Source organism: Rutidosis leptorrhynchoides, chromosome 3, assembly GCF_046630445.1.
Source record: "Rutidosis leptorrhynchoides isolate AG116_Rl617_1_P2 chromosome 3, CSIRO_AGI_Rlap_v1, whole genome shotgun sequence".
Classification (NCBI taxonomy): Eukaryota; Viridiplantae; Streptophyta; class Magnoliopsida; order Asterales; family Asteraceae; genus Rutidosis; species Rutidosis leptorrhynchoides.
In genome coordinates this window covers 12,557,671-12,572,188 of record NC_092335.1, presented here as the reverse complement: position 1 = coordinate 12,572,188, position 14,518 = coordinate 12,557,671, and positions in this window count along the sequence as shown.

The window sequence follows — 14,518 nt, the reverse complement described above, 5'->3', positions numbered from 1 at the left end:
ACCGAATTTACCTCTTGGCGATGAACCTGAAGCACTTACCGGTGAACCTGTTCGTAATACTATTTTCTCTCTCATTTTTCGAATATCTCGCCACGATTATATTCTATCTAAAATTCTAAACCTTATTCATTCGCTCATACCAACCGACAATCACCCCGGAATAATAGAAGAAGTCAACAAACTTCGCACTCGAAAAATAAATTTGGAGAATATGGTGCAAAATTTACCAGCTTCAGCAACATCACCGGCACCAACAGTACCATCAGTAACAGCACCAGTACCATCAAAAATCCATGCCTCAACATCTCATTTTGTACCTCGAGTATAAACATCGTTCTACGTATCGTTCTACATCAATTATCTTCGTTCTTCATGGCGATTAAGAAATCTCTAAATGTTTTAGAGATTATGTATTCTAGTTCTAACGGTAAACCAAATGAGTTTAATATAATATTAACTCAATGAATCCATGATTACATCTGAAGAAAATATATATGTATATATGTTTTCATAAAGATTGTAATTAAAAATTCTTTCGTACAAAGTGTTAATTGTGAAAATATTTTAATGGGTAGGTAATACCCGAGGAATATTCAGATTTCACATTAATAAGTTACACTGTACATTCTTCGAAGCTGATTCAACAGTCATTTACTATCCTACTTACATCCACCGATATACAAATCCGTTCACCACATAATAACCACATTCATCCAATTTCATATTTGGATTTTGATTTATCAGAATCCAACAAGTGGCATAATGAAGAAAACATTTGACAAAATAAAATTTGTTAGAAACAAACAAAGTAACTATGAGAAATTTTGTTAAGAATCCACGCTAACTGTTCCTGGCTAATTGTTCCTAGCTAACTGATTACATTTTATTTATCGCAATTTAATTATCACAATTTACATTCTCGCAATTTTATTTATCGTCATTAAATTTTATGTTATCTACTTTACGCGCTTTATTTATCGTTATTTAATTTTTGTTATTTATTTTACGCACTTTAAATATCGGGACACGTATACAAAGTTTTGACATATCATATCGACGCATTTATATATATTATTTAGAATAACCATAGACACTCTATATGCAGTAATGATCGAGTTCTCTATACAGGATTGAGGTTGATTCTACAATAATATATATAATTTGAGTTGTGATAGAGTCTGAGACATGTACACGGGTCACGATACGTATTAATTAATTCAAATATTATAAATTAAACTATATATGAATTATTGGACTGTTAACTGTGGACTATCGACTGTGGACGAATAATATTGGACAATTAAAATGAATTAAAATACTGATTATAACATATGAAACTAAACAATTCTTCAAGTTTGCCACTTGATTTCATCTTAAACCTCATTTGTATCTTGACGTTCCAATCTGCGTTCAAACATTTCATAATTCTTGAAAACACTTCAATCGAGAGGATGAACCAACCGCACTTCAACTACGGAAGAAAAGATTGATACATATAGTTATGCACCTCAAAACACTCGGAACCTGAGTAAACGTTTAACACGTATCTGTGCTAATTCCTTTAGTGTTATTATTACCCAAAATAACTTGATGATTCCTTTCAAATTAGCTAATTTTGTCACAGCTTCAGCAAATCAACATTGACCTTTCATTCGAATAAGTCTTATTATAACTTTGATATATACGTTTGCCTTTAGTTACCGTTACCGGAGAACCGTTTATATTCCACCGCATTAGCAGTAAACTTATCAGCAACATCACTACTCATCGGCTTAAGTCTCCATGAAGAACCATTATATTTGTCATTAAAACCTTACTCATCCACATCTTGTAACAAGAAATGTCATACCAATTACCCGGAATCAATAATCAGTATTTGAATCTTGTAGTATGCCTACGTCAACAGTTATATGTATCCATATAACATTTATCTCTTAGAACTATGATCTCCCATTCTGAAATTCTGAAAAGCACCCAGTCTGCGAATTAATACTCTGAATTTTGAAAAGTTGAATGAAGCAACAAAAACTGTAAACGACCTCAACAGCCAAAAGTTGATGATAAAGAATTGTATGTTGGCAAAGCTCAGAAAAAGTTTGAAAATGAAAAACTGATTGAGCAAACTACGAAGGAGTCTCTGAACAAATCACAAGGACTAAACTTGTACATTAAGAATTCTGATGATTCTGTTTCTGATGAAATCTTTAGCGAATACCTTGCTTCTGACTCCAAACTCTTGCGGACAAATTTTCTTCACCATCCTTCGATATTAGAAATTCCAAGATATCATCGTATCTTTCATATTTTTGAAGATATTTTCATAACTATTCTTATCTGAAATCATTAATCTCTTCGTGCTATCAGTGTTACATCATATAGAAACTGTTAGTTTCTATATTCTGTAAACTTTCGAGCTTAAAATATGAATGTTATTGAAGTAATGTTGGGAACTGATGCATGAGTTAGTATAATATAATGACACTTGATCAACGTGATTATATTACAGTAAGTTATGCCGAGTTTCTAAATGGAACATGATGATTCACAGATTATAACGTCATCATGTGTCATGTTACATAACTCTTTTATTCTGATTAACTTCTGAACATATCAAGAAAATATATTCTTGATAGTTCTATTCTCAGTGATTCTGGTAATTTGACAAATCAAATCGTGTTATTATGTTCTTTCTCGTTTAGAACATTAAGTTCATTCGAAACTCCATACTTACGAATTCTGGATAATTACTCGCTTTACTAGAGGTCGAGAAGAGAATAAAAATGCAAAAGAGCTCCAAAATATAAGAGAAAATATAAAGCCCAATAACAACACGGAGATTACAAACCGTGGATATTAATACGAATAGCAATATAAAGACACGGTAGAATTAAGAATAGTATCATCTCAAGGTAATAGTAGAAGTAAACAGATTTTCTGGTGAAAGATTGAAAAGAAGGATGACAGAAATAATAATTAGGAAAAATATCAAGGATTAGAACGGGATTAAGCATTTTCACAATCTTTTGAATGTATGAACTAAGAAAGAAAGTATAAGAATGGTGAGAATAATGGAACGGAAGATTTTAATTTATAATGGAAATATCAGACAGAGTAATCGAAGAAGATCACCGTATTTAATTATAGAGATCTCAATTTCTTTATTCGCTAAAGAATCAAATCTTTTAGATTTCGAATATTTTCTTTAAATCCCTTGAATTCCGGAATTCAACCAAGACGACGTCAAAAGCTAAGACGCACCTTATTTTTTAAATTCAAACGTGACTACATCAAAAGTTAAATCTCTATCTCAATCTTTTGTGAGAACTTCACTCGTACGCTTCACATAATCAAATCTTTTTATCTATAGTAACCAATATTGATAAAACTCTATTTATCAACTCATATTCGGCATGAAAACATTTTTATTGTTAGCTATGACCACCTCACTTAAATTTCGGGATGAAATTTCTTTAACGGGTAGGTACTGTGACGACCCGAGAATTTCCGACCAAATTTAAACTTATTCTTTATATAGTTCTGACACGATAAGCAAAGTCTATTTAATTGAGTCTCAAAAATTTTGAACTAATTCATATATTCATTTAACCTTTGACTATTCTCGATGATTCACGAACAATTGATTATAAATAAATATATATACAGATATATAAATATATGTACATATAATAATGTGAAATAATAATATACGATTTAAATTGCTTAAACTAAATAAGTAAAATAATATACAAGATAATAAAGTTGTTATTAAAATAAATCTATATATAAACATATGATTTTTATACATAGTTACTATATTATGTATGTTGTAATATATATATATATATATATATATATATATATATATATATATATATATATATATATATATATATATATATATATATATATATATATATATATATATATATGAAGTATAAATATTATATGTTGAAACTTATAATATTTATCTCTACTATGAAATAACATAGTTTTGAATATATATATATATATATATATATATATATATATATATATATATATATATATATATATATATATATATATATATATATATATATATATATAACATTATAAAAATAATATACAAACATACACTATATAATTTATATATTAAAATGTATAACTGTTAAATATTCAATATATGTTATTATATTATATAACCATTAAATATTATATAATTAATAATAAGTAATATCAATATAGTAAATTACAAATTAAGATATAGTTGTGGTAGTAATATTATTAATAGTTTCATAATTACTAATATGATTAATATTAGTATTATTAATATTGTTATTATTGTTATTGTTATAGGTATAATTAAATGGTTATGATTATCAAAATAAAGAGGTTAAATATAAAACTTATTACAAGAATGATTAAAGCTATAATGTACAAACATACACTATATAATTTGTATATTAAAATGTAAAACTGTTAAATATTTAATATATATTATTATATTATATAACCATTAAATATTATATAATTAATAATAAGTAATATCAATATAGTAAATTACAAATTAAGATATAGTTGTGGTAGTAATATTATTAATACTTTCATAATTACTAATAGGATTAATATTAGTATTATTAATATTGTTATTATTGTTATTGTTATAGGTATAATTAAATGGTTATGATTATCAAAATAAAGAGGTTAAATATAAAACTTATTACAAGAATGGTTAAAGCTATAATTTTAATTATTATTATGATTATTTATTTTCATAACTAAAATTATTATAATTATTATTATTATTATTGTCAATATCTTTAAATGTATTATTATTATTATTATTATTATCTTATAAATAATATCATGATTATGATTGTTATTAATATAATTATTATCATTATTTTGATATTATTCTTATAAATCCTATTAATATCAATTTAATTACTGTATAATAGTTACTAAAAATTATGAATTAGTAAAATCAATTAATGAATGATCGTACAGACAGATTGGAACCCAGTACCTATCAATTTTGTTTTTTCTTTATTTTTCTTCTTCAATTTTTGTTGCTGTCAAATTAGTGTCGGATATTGTTAAATGTCGACATCCAATATCACTACACACTAATTTAGAATAGATTATAAGTATTATACTTCATTCAATTACTTGGCCAAATCCAATTATCACTGCAAAAAAAATTAAAAAAAATAAACAGAAAACCGAACCATACCCCTGTTCGTGACAAATTTTTCCAAAAACTCGAATCTGTTTTAATTTTCAAAATCTATAATTGCAGTTGTGTTAGGAATCTTTTAAACAAACTATCTGCAAAGTTTCATACCCCAATTCTTAATATCAAGTATGAATTTCAAAGTCAAAGTTTGGGTTTTAAAAAGTCAAAATTTTGTTCATCACAAAAATTCGTAATTGTGTTAATATTTCTGTTGAAATTGATAATTTAGAAAGTTTTTAAAGATGATTTAAAACACATTTTGTGATGAAAGCATAATCTAAAAACGTTCACATCGATCAATCAATTTTTTTTCTTTTATATATCTGCGTCGAGCAGTAGAGAGATATATATATATATTTTTTTATTTTCGAATTTCTTGTTTAAATTACAAACACAAATATATATATATATATATATATATATATATATATATATATATATATATATATATATATATATATATATATATATATATATATATATATATATATATTAATGGATGTTTAAGTGTCTTAAATAAAACAAATTTCATTATTTTGATTTTGAAACTTCCTGGTCGATCGTTTTGTGAAGAAGATGAGTAAATGGTGAAAAGAAAATATGAGTTATATATTTATTGTGACGACCCGGGAATTTCCGACCAAATTTAAACTTAATCTTTATATGAATTCGACACGTTAAGCAAAGTCTGTAATATTGAGTCTCAAAAAGTTTGAACTGTGTTCATATTTATATATACATTTGACCTTTGACTAATCCCGACGATTCACGAACAATTGTTTATAAATAAATATGTATATATGTAAATGTAAATATATATATAATAATTTGAAATTAAAAATATAAAATAATAAACAGAATAATTAAGTTGTTATTAAAATGAATACATAAAAATATATATATAAAGTATTATTATGAATCCTTATAAGATATATATATATATATATATATATATATATATATATATATATATATATATATATATATATATATATATATATATATATATATATATATATATATATATATATATATATATATATATATATATATATATATATATATATATATATATATATATATATGATTTCTATTAATAATTATTAGGTTGAAACATATATAGAATATATAAATGTTAAAAATTCAAAGGATGTATTCATATCATATATGATATTACAAAATTCATAAATTGTAAATGTAATTAAAAGTTAAAAATAAAATAAAATAATATTAAAAATGTTAGTATTACTTTTATCAAAATAAATACTGATATTAACAATAGAATCTATTATGAATATGTAAATGATGAAATATAATGTAATACATGTGATTGATTATACTAGTGTTATTATTATTAGAAATAATACAATTGTTATATTATTATTATTGTTGTAATTAGTATTATTATTAGTACCATCAATATTATTATTATTATTATCATTTTATATTTACTTTTATTCTTATTATGAATATTAGTATAATTTCGATATAATTATTATTAATATTATTATTATATTTCTATTATTATTAGTATTAGTATTTTATTAAAATTATTTAAAACATATTATTATTATCCTTAGTATTTTAAATATTAATATGTATTATTATTATTTAATATGTATTATTATTATTATTCTTTAATATTAATTATATATAATATAACAGCAGATATATTCTTTTACACGTATGGAATTGTTATCTATCATTATCAGTTTTTTTATTTTCTTCTCTTTCTGTTTACTTGTGTGTATATGTCGACTTCATCTCCTCATAATTCAATAATTCGAAATCTCGTTATCAGACTCCAATAATCCGAATGCTTCACCTTTATTCTCAATTATCAATCACAACTACAACCATTTTATCAAGTTAATTGGATAGAAAATATAAAAAAAGTAGGTACGTATCCCTGTTTACAACCCATTTTTCAAATTAATCGATTTTGTAACAAATTTCAAATTGTGTTAATGCTGTTCTGTTAGTAAATTGCTAAAAAAAACTTTTTGTAAAACCTCAATCTTCAATTTTACATAATGAGTTCGAATTTGAAGGTCAAAATTTCAATTTCAAAAAGTCAACCAATCTGTTCTTAGTAAAATTCGACTTTTCTGTTATGTTTAAGATTCAACTGATGTTTCCAATAGTTTCTATTAATGATTCACAAACTATTTCATGTTATAATCATTGGCTAATACGCGATCAAAAATCAAAATCAAATTTTATTTTTTTTAGTAAACAGCGACGACAGGTTCTGTTTTATTTTTTTTATTTTTTTGAATCAGTTAAATTAAAACACTAATAGAAATCGTTTTCCTGTTTTTATTACAAATTTAAAACAAATAAAATGAGCAGTGGTAAGTGCTCTGGTTGACTAATTCATGAAGAAGAAGAAGAAGAAGAAAAGAGGGAGAAAACAGATATATGAGTTAAGAAAATTAGAATCTCATAATATTCAGAGAAACACACTTGGAGGAATGGTTAAGAGGTAGTGACGGATTTCTTGAGGTCGCGGGTTCGAGCCTCGTAGTGGGCAATTCTTTTTACACAAGCTTTAAAAGGGTATAAACCTTTTATATTATTATTTTTATTATTATTATCATCATTTTTATTATTATTGTTACTAGTATTATTATTATTATCATTGTTATTGTTATTATTAAAGATTGTTAGTGTTACTAGTACAAGTATTAAAATTATTATTATTATTATTATCAAATAAGTATTAGTTATCATTTATTGTTATTATCATAATAATCTTTACAAATATGACTAATATCATTGTTAATGTTGCTACTAATATTGTTTTCGTCATAATCTTATTTTTATTTATTTAAATGATCATTTAAAATATCTAATAAGATTAAAATCATTATTAAACATACTACTATTATTAAAAATATTATTATTACTAAAACTATCATTATTACTTTATAATTACTAGTGAAACTATCTTTTTAACAAATAAATCTTTTGTATATCATATGTACTTATTACATATACTAGGATTACATTAATATTTTATATAACAAATGATATTTCATGAATACAATATTAATCACATATATAAGTAAATAGGTATATTATTATAACTAAATATTAACCATTATAATATTATATACACAAAATCAATAAATATACAATACAATATAAAACATAATGTAAGTATATGTTTCAAAATGAAATTTAATATAAATTCTATATAATTATAAATATATAAATAATACATATAAATAAATGAAATTTTGTGATTTACACTATATGTATTAATAGATATACAATTGATATAGGTTCGTGAATCCGAGGCCAACTCTGCATTGTTCTGTTGTTCAATATCGTCATATGTATTTTACTACAAAATACAGTATTGTGAGTTTCATTTGCTCCCTTTTTAAATGCTTTTGCAATATATATTTTTGGGACTGAGAATACATGTGCTTTTATAACTGTTTTACGAAATAGACACAAGTAATTGAAATTACATTCTATGGTTGAATTATCGAAATCGAATATGCCCCTTTTTATTAAGTCTGGTAATCTAAGAATTAGGGAACAGACACCCTAATTGACGTGAATCCTAAAGATAGATCTATCGGGCCCAACAAGCCCCATCCAAAGTACCGGATGATTTAGTACTTCGAAATTTATATCATGTCCGAAGGAGGATCCCTGAATGATGGGTATATTCTTATATGCATATTGTGAATGTCGGTTACCAGGTGTTCAATCCATATGAATGATATTTTTGTCTCTATGCATGGGACGTATGTTTATGAGAAATGGAAATATGAAATCTTGTGGTCTATTAAAATTATGAAATGATTATTTATGTTAAACTAATGAACTCACCAACCTTTTGGGTGACACTTTAAAGCATGTTTATTCTCAGGTACGAAAGAAATCTTCAGCTGTGCGTTTGCTCATTTAAAGATATTACTTGGAGTCATTCATGGCATATTTCAAAAGATATTGCATTCGAGTCGTTGAGTTCATCAAGATTATTATTAAGTAAACTATAGTTAGATATATTATGAAATGGTATGCATGCCGTCAATTTTCGTTGAAATGAAAGATTGTCTTTTCAAAAACGAATGCAATGTTGTAAAATGTATCATATAGAGGTCAGGTACCTCGCGATGTAATCAACTGTTGTGAATAGTTTATAATCGATATGGACTTCGTCCGGATGGATTAGGACGGGTCCTTACAGTTGGTATCAGAGCGGTGATCTTAGCGAACCAGGTCTTGCATTAGTGAGTCTAACTGATAGTCGTTAGGATGCATTATTGAGTCTGGACTTCGACCGTGTCTGCATGTCAAAAGTTTTGCTTATCGTTTTTGTCGGAAATCATCTGCTTATCATCCTTAGGAAATTACCTGCTCATTATTCTTAGTCTAGACACATTTTACTGCATTGACTACATGAATAGTGTATAGACAAAATTCATATCTTAGCGTATCTGTTACTGTAGACTTTATCTAACACGTTTCCTTAATTTCCTCCGTAATCTACGGGATCTTCTGTACTATATTAGATATTCTATATAATTAGAATATTATCCGATAACCGAAAATCATTTCATATCGAAAATCCTCTAAATGATCATAAGAGATGGATCCTACACCTATTTTGGATTCCATTAGTTCCGGAAGCGATTTCGAGATGTATATTGAAGCAGACTTCGAAGTCAATGAACCAGAAGTGCCTCAACCATTTAGTTATTTTTCTTTCTGGAGGAGATGGAGGTGGGTCCGAGACTTACTCACTCGATGGAGAAATGAAGAAGGCGAGCCCTACCGCGAACCAAACTTACCTCCTAACATCTGAGAAAACGATGTACTCACCGGTGAACCTATGCGCAACACTGTATTCACCCTTCTTGCTAAAGTTTTCCACCTCGAAAGTCGCATTACTGTAATCTCAGAAAATATTCAACCTCTACTTCCAAATACCAATCGAAGGGGAATATTAGAAGAAGTTAGGGAACTTCGAATTGATAATCAAGATCTATCGAATCAGATGAGTGGATGGATAGAAATGATAGAGGGTAGGATAGAAACCCTGACAAGAATGGTGCATGATCTACAAGCTATACTTACTACACCAACATCATCACCACCCTCAGCACTAACAACACTTGTAGCACCAACAGCAACAGTACCACCATCAGCAGCACCAGCAGCATAACCAGTACCAACAGCAACAATATCATCACACGTCTTAACCTCGCAATCTATACCTCAAGCATAATCATCATTCTACGTATCATTCTATCTATTTTATCTTCGTTCGACATGGCGATTATGTAATCTTTAATGTTTTATAGATTATGTATCTTTGTTCTAACGGTAAATCAAATGAGATTAATACTATATTAACTCATTAAATCTATAATTACATCTGAAGAAAATATATATTTAAGTATGTTTTCATAAAGATGGTAATTAAAAATTCTTTTGTACAAACTGTTAATGGTGAAAATATTTTAACGGGTAGTTAATACCCGAGGAATATTTAGATTTCACATTAATAAGTTACACTGTACACTATTCGAATCTGATTCAACGGTCATTTAATATCCTATTTACAACCACTGATATACATATCCGTTCACCGCAGAATAACTCTTTCCATTCAATTTCATATTTGGATTTTGATCTATCAGAATCCAAAAAGTGGCATAATGAAGAAAACATTGGACAAAAATAAAAATTTGTTAGAAACAAACAAATTAACCATGGGAAAATTTTGTTAAGAATCCACGCTAACTGTTCCTAGCTAATTGTTCCTAGCTAACTGATTACATTTTATTTATCGTAATTTAATTATCGCAATTTACATTCTCGCAATTTTATTTATCGTCATTTGATTTCTGTTATTTATTTTACGCACTTTAAATATCGGGACACGTATACAAGGTTTTGACATATCATATCGACGCATTTATATATATTATTTGGAATAACCATAGACACTCTATATGCAGTAATGAACGAGTTCTCTATACAGGGTTGAGGTTAATTCTACAATAATATATAGATAATTTGAGTTGTGATCGAGTCTGAGACAGGTACACGGGTCACGATACGTAGTAATTAATTCGAATATTATATATTAAACTATATATGAATTATTGGACTGTTAACTGTGGACTATCGACTATGGACTAATAACATTGGACAATTAAAAGGAATTAAAATATTGATTATAATATATGAAACTAAACGATTCTTCAAGTTTGCTACTTGATTTCATCTTAAACCTCATTTGTATCTTGGCGATTACAATCTGCGTTCCAACCTTTCATGATTCTTGAAAACACCTTAATCGATAGGATGAAACAACCGCACTTCATCTACGGAAGGAAAGATTTATGCATATAGTTATGCACCTGAGAAACTCTCAGCAACTGAGTAAAAGTTTAACACGTAGCCGCGTCAGATCCTTTGGCATTTATTAGAAAAAATAACTTTGTGATCTCTTTTCAAAGTAGCCAATTTTGTCACAGCTCCAGCAAGTCAACTTTGACTTTTCATTCGAAGTAGCCTTACTATAATTCTGATATATACAATTACCCTTTTGATACCGGAGAATTCTTTTATATTCTACCACATTACCAGCAAATGTACCAGCAACCTTGTCGCTCCTTAGTTTAAATCCCTCCGATAAATCATTATATTTATTCATTGAAACCCTATCATATACTCATCCGCATCTTGTATCGAGAACTGACATACCAATTACCGAAAATCAGCAATCAGTACTTTAAAAACTCACAGCATATCTATATCAACAGTTATATGTATAACATTCATCTCTTAGAATTATGATATTTTATTCTGAAATTCTGAGCAGCACTCAATCTACAAATCAATACTCTGAATGTGGAAAAATCTGAATGAAGCAGCAAAAACTGTAGACAACCGTAAATGACCTTAATCGTCGGAAGTTTAATGATAAAGAATAGCATGTTGGAAAAGCTCAGAAAAAAATTTTAAACTGGAAAACGAATTGAGCTAACCACGAAGGAGACCAAGGACAAATACAAGGACCACACTCTGTATTTAAAGAATCTGATGATTCTGTTTCTGATGAAATCTTTAGCGAAAACCTTGCTTCCGAATCTAAACCCTTACGGATAAATCTTCTTCATCTTCCATCGATATTAGAAATTCTAAGATATCATCGTATCTTTCATTATAAATATTCTCCATATTTCTGAAGATATTTTCATAACTGTTCTTATCTGAAATCATTAATCTCATCGTGCTATCAGTGTTACATCATATAGAAACGGTTAGTTTCTATATTCTGTAAACTTTCGAGCTTAAAATATGAAAGTTATTGAAGTAGTGTTGGGAACTGATGCATGAGTTAGTATAATATAATGACACTTAATCAATGTGATTATATTACAGTAAGTCATGCTGAGTTTCTAAATGGAATGTGATGATTCATAGATCATAACGTCATCATGTGCCTGTTACACGACTCTTACGTGTAGTGACCCGAACTTTTCCATGTTTATATATATATTAAATGAAATTGTTATTTACATGATTAAGTGTTTCCAACATGTTAAGCAATCAAACTTGTTAAGACTTGATTAATTGAAATAGATTTCATATAGACAATTGACCACCCAAGTTGATCGATGATTCACGAACGTTAAAAATTGTAAAAACTATACGATGACATATATATGGTTATATATATAGTTAACATGATTTTATTATAAGTATGTATCTCATTAGGTATTTTAACAATGAGTTATATACATAAAAATGAGACTATTAATTTAAGAAACTCGAAAACGATATATATAACGATTATCGTTATAACAACGTCTTACTAGGTACATATGAATCATATTAAGATATTGATACACTTGGTTAATTATGTTAAATTATAAGTAAATATATTATTAAGTGTATTAACAATGAAATACATATGTAAAAATAAGACTACTAACTTAATGATTTCGAAACGAGACATATATGTAACGATTATCGTTGTAACGACATTTAACTGTATATATATCATACTAAGATATATTATATATCATAATATCATGATAATATAACAATTTAACATCTCATTTGTTATAATAAACAATGGGTTAACAACATTCAACAAGATCGTTAACCTAAAGGTTTCAAAACAACATTTACATGTAACGACTAACGATGACTTAACGACTCAGTTAAAATGTATATACATGTAGTGTTTTAATATGTATTCATACACTTTTGAAAGACTTCAAGACACTTATCAAAATACTTCTGCTTAACAAAAATGCTTACAATTACATCCTCGTTCAGTTTCATCAACAATTCTACTCGTATGCACCCGTATTCGTACTCGTACAATACACAGCTTTTAGATGTATGTACTATTGGTATATACACTCCAATGATCAGCTCTTAGCAGGCCATGTGAGTTACCTAACACATGTGGGAACCATCATTTGGCAACTAGCATGAAATATCTCATAAAATTACAAAAATATGAGTAATCATTCATGACTTATTTACATGAAAACAAAATTACATATCCTTTATATCTAATCCATACACCAACGACCAAAAACACCTACAAACACTTTCATTCTTCAATTTTCTTCATCTAATTGATCTCTCTCAAGTTCTATCTTCAAGTTCTAAGTGTTCTTCATAAATTCTAAAAGTTCTAGTTTCATAAAATCAAGAATACTTCCAAGATTGCAAGTTTACTTCCAAGTTTTCTAAATCCATTCCAATTAATCATCCAAGATCAAGAAACCTCTGTTACTTACAGTAGGTTATCTTTCTAATACAAGGTAATAATCATATTCAAACTTTAATTCAATTTCTATAACTATAACAATCTTATTTCGAGTGGAAATCTTACTTGAAATTGTTTTCGTGTCATGATTCTACTTCAAGAACTTTGAAGCCATCCAAGAATCCTTTGAAGCTAGATCTATTTTTCTCATTTCCAGTAGGTTTATCCAAGGAACTTGAGGTAGTAATGATGTTCATAACATCATTTGATTCATACATATAAAGCTATCTTATTCGAAGGTTTAAACTTGTAATCACTAGAACATAGTTTAGTTAATTCTAAACTTGTTCGCAAATAAAAGTTAATCCTTCTAACTTGACTTTTAAAATCAACTAAACACATGTTCTATATCTATATGATATGCTAACTTAATGATTTAAAACCTGGAAACACGAAAAACACCGTAAAATCGGATTTACGCCGTCGTAGTAACAACGCGGGCTGTTTTGGGTTAGTTAATTAAAAACTATGATAAACTTTGA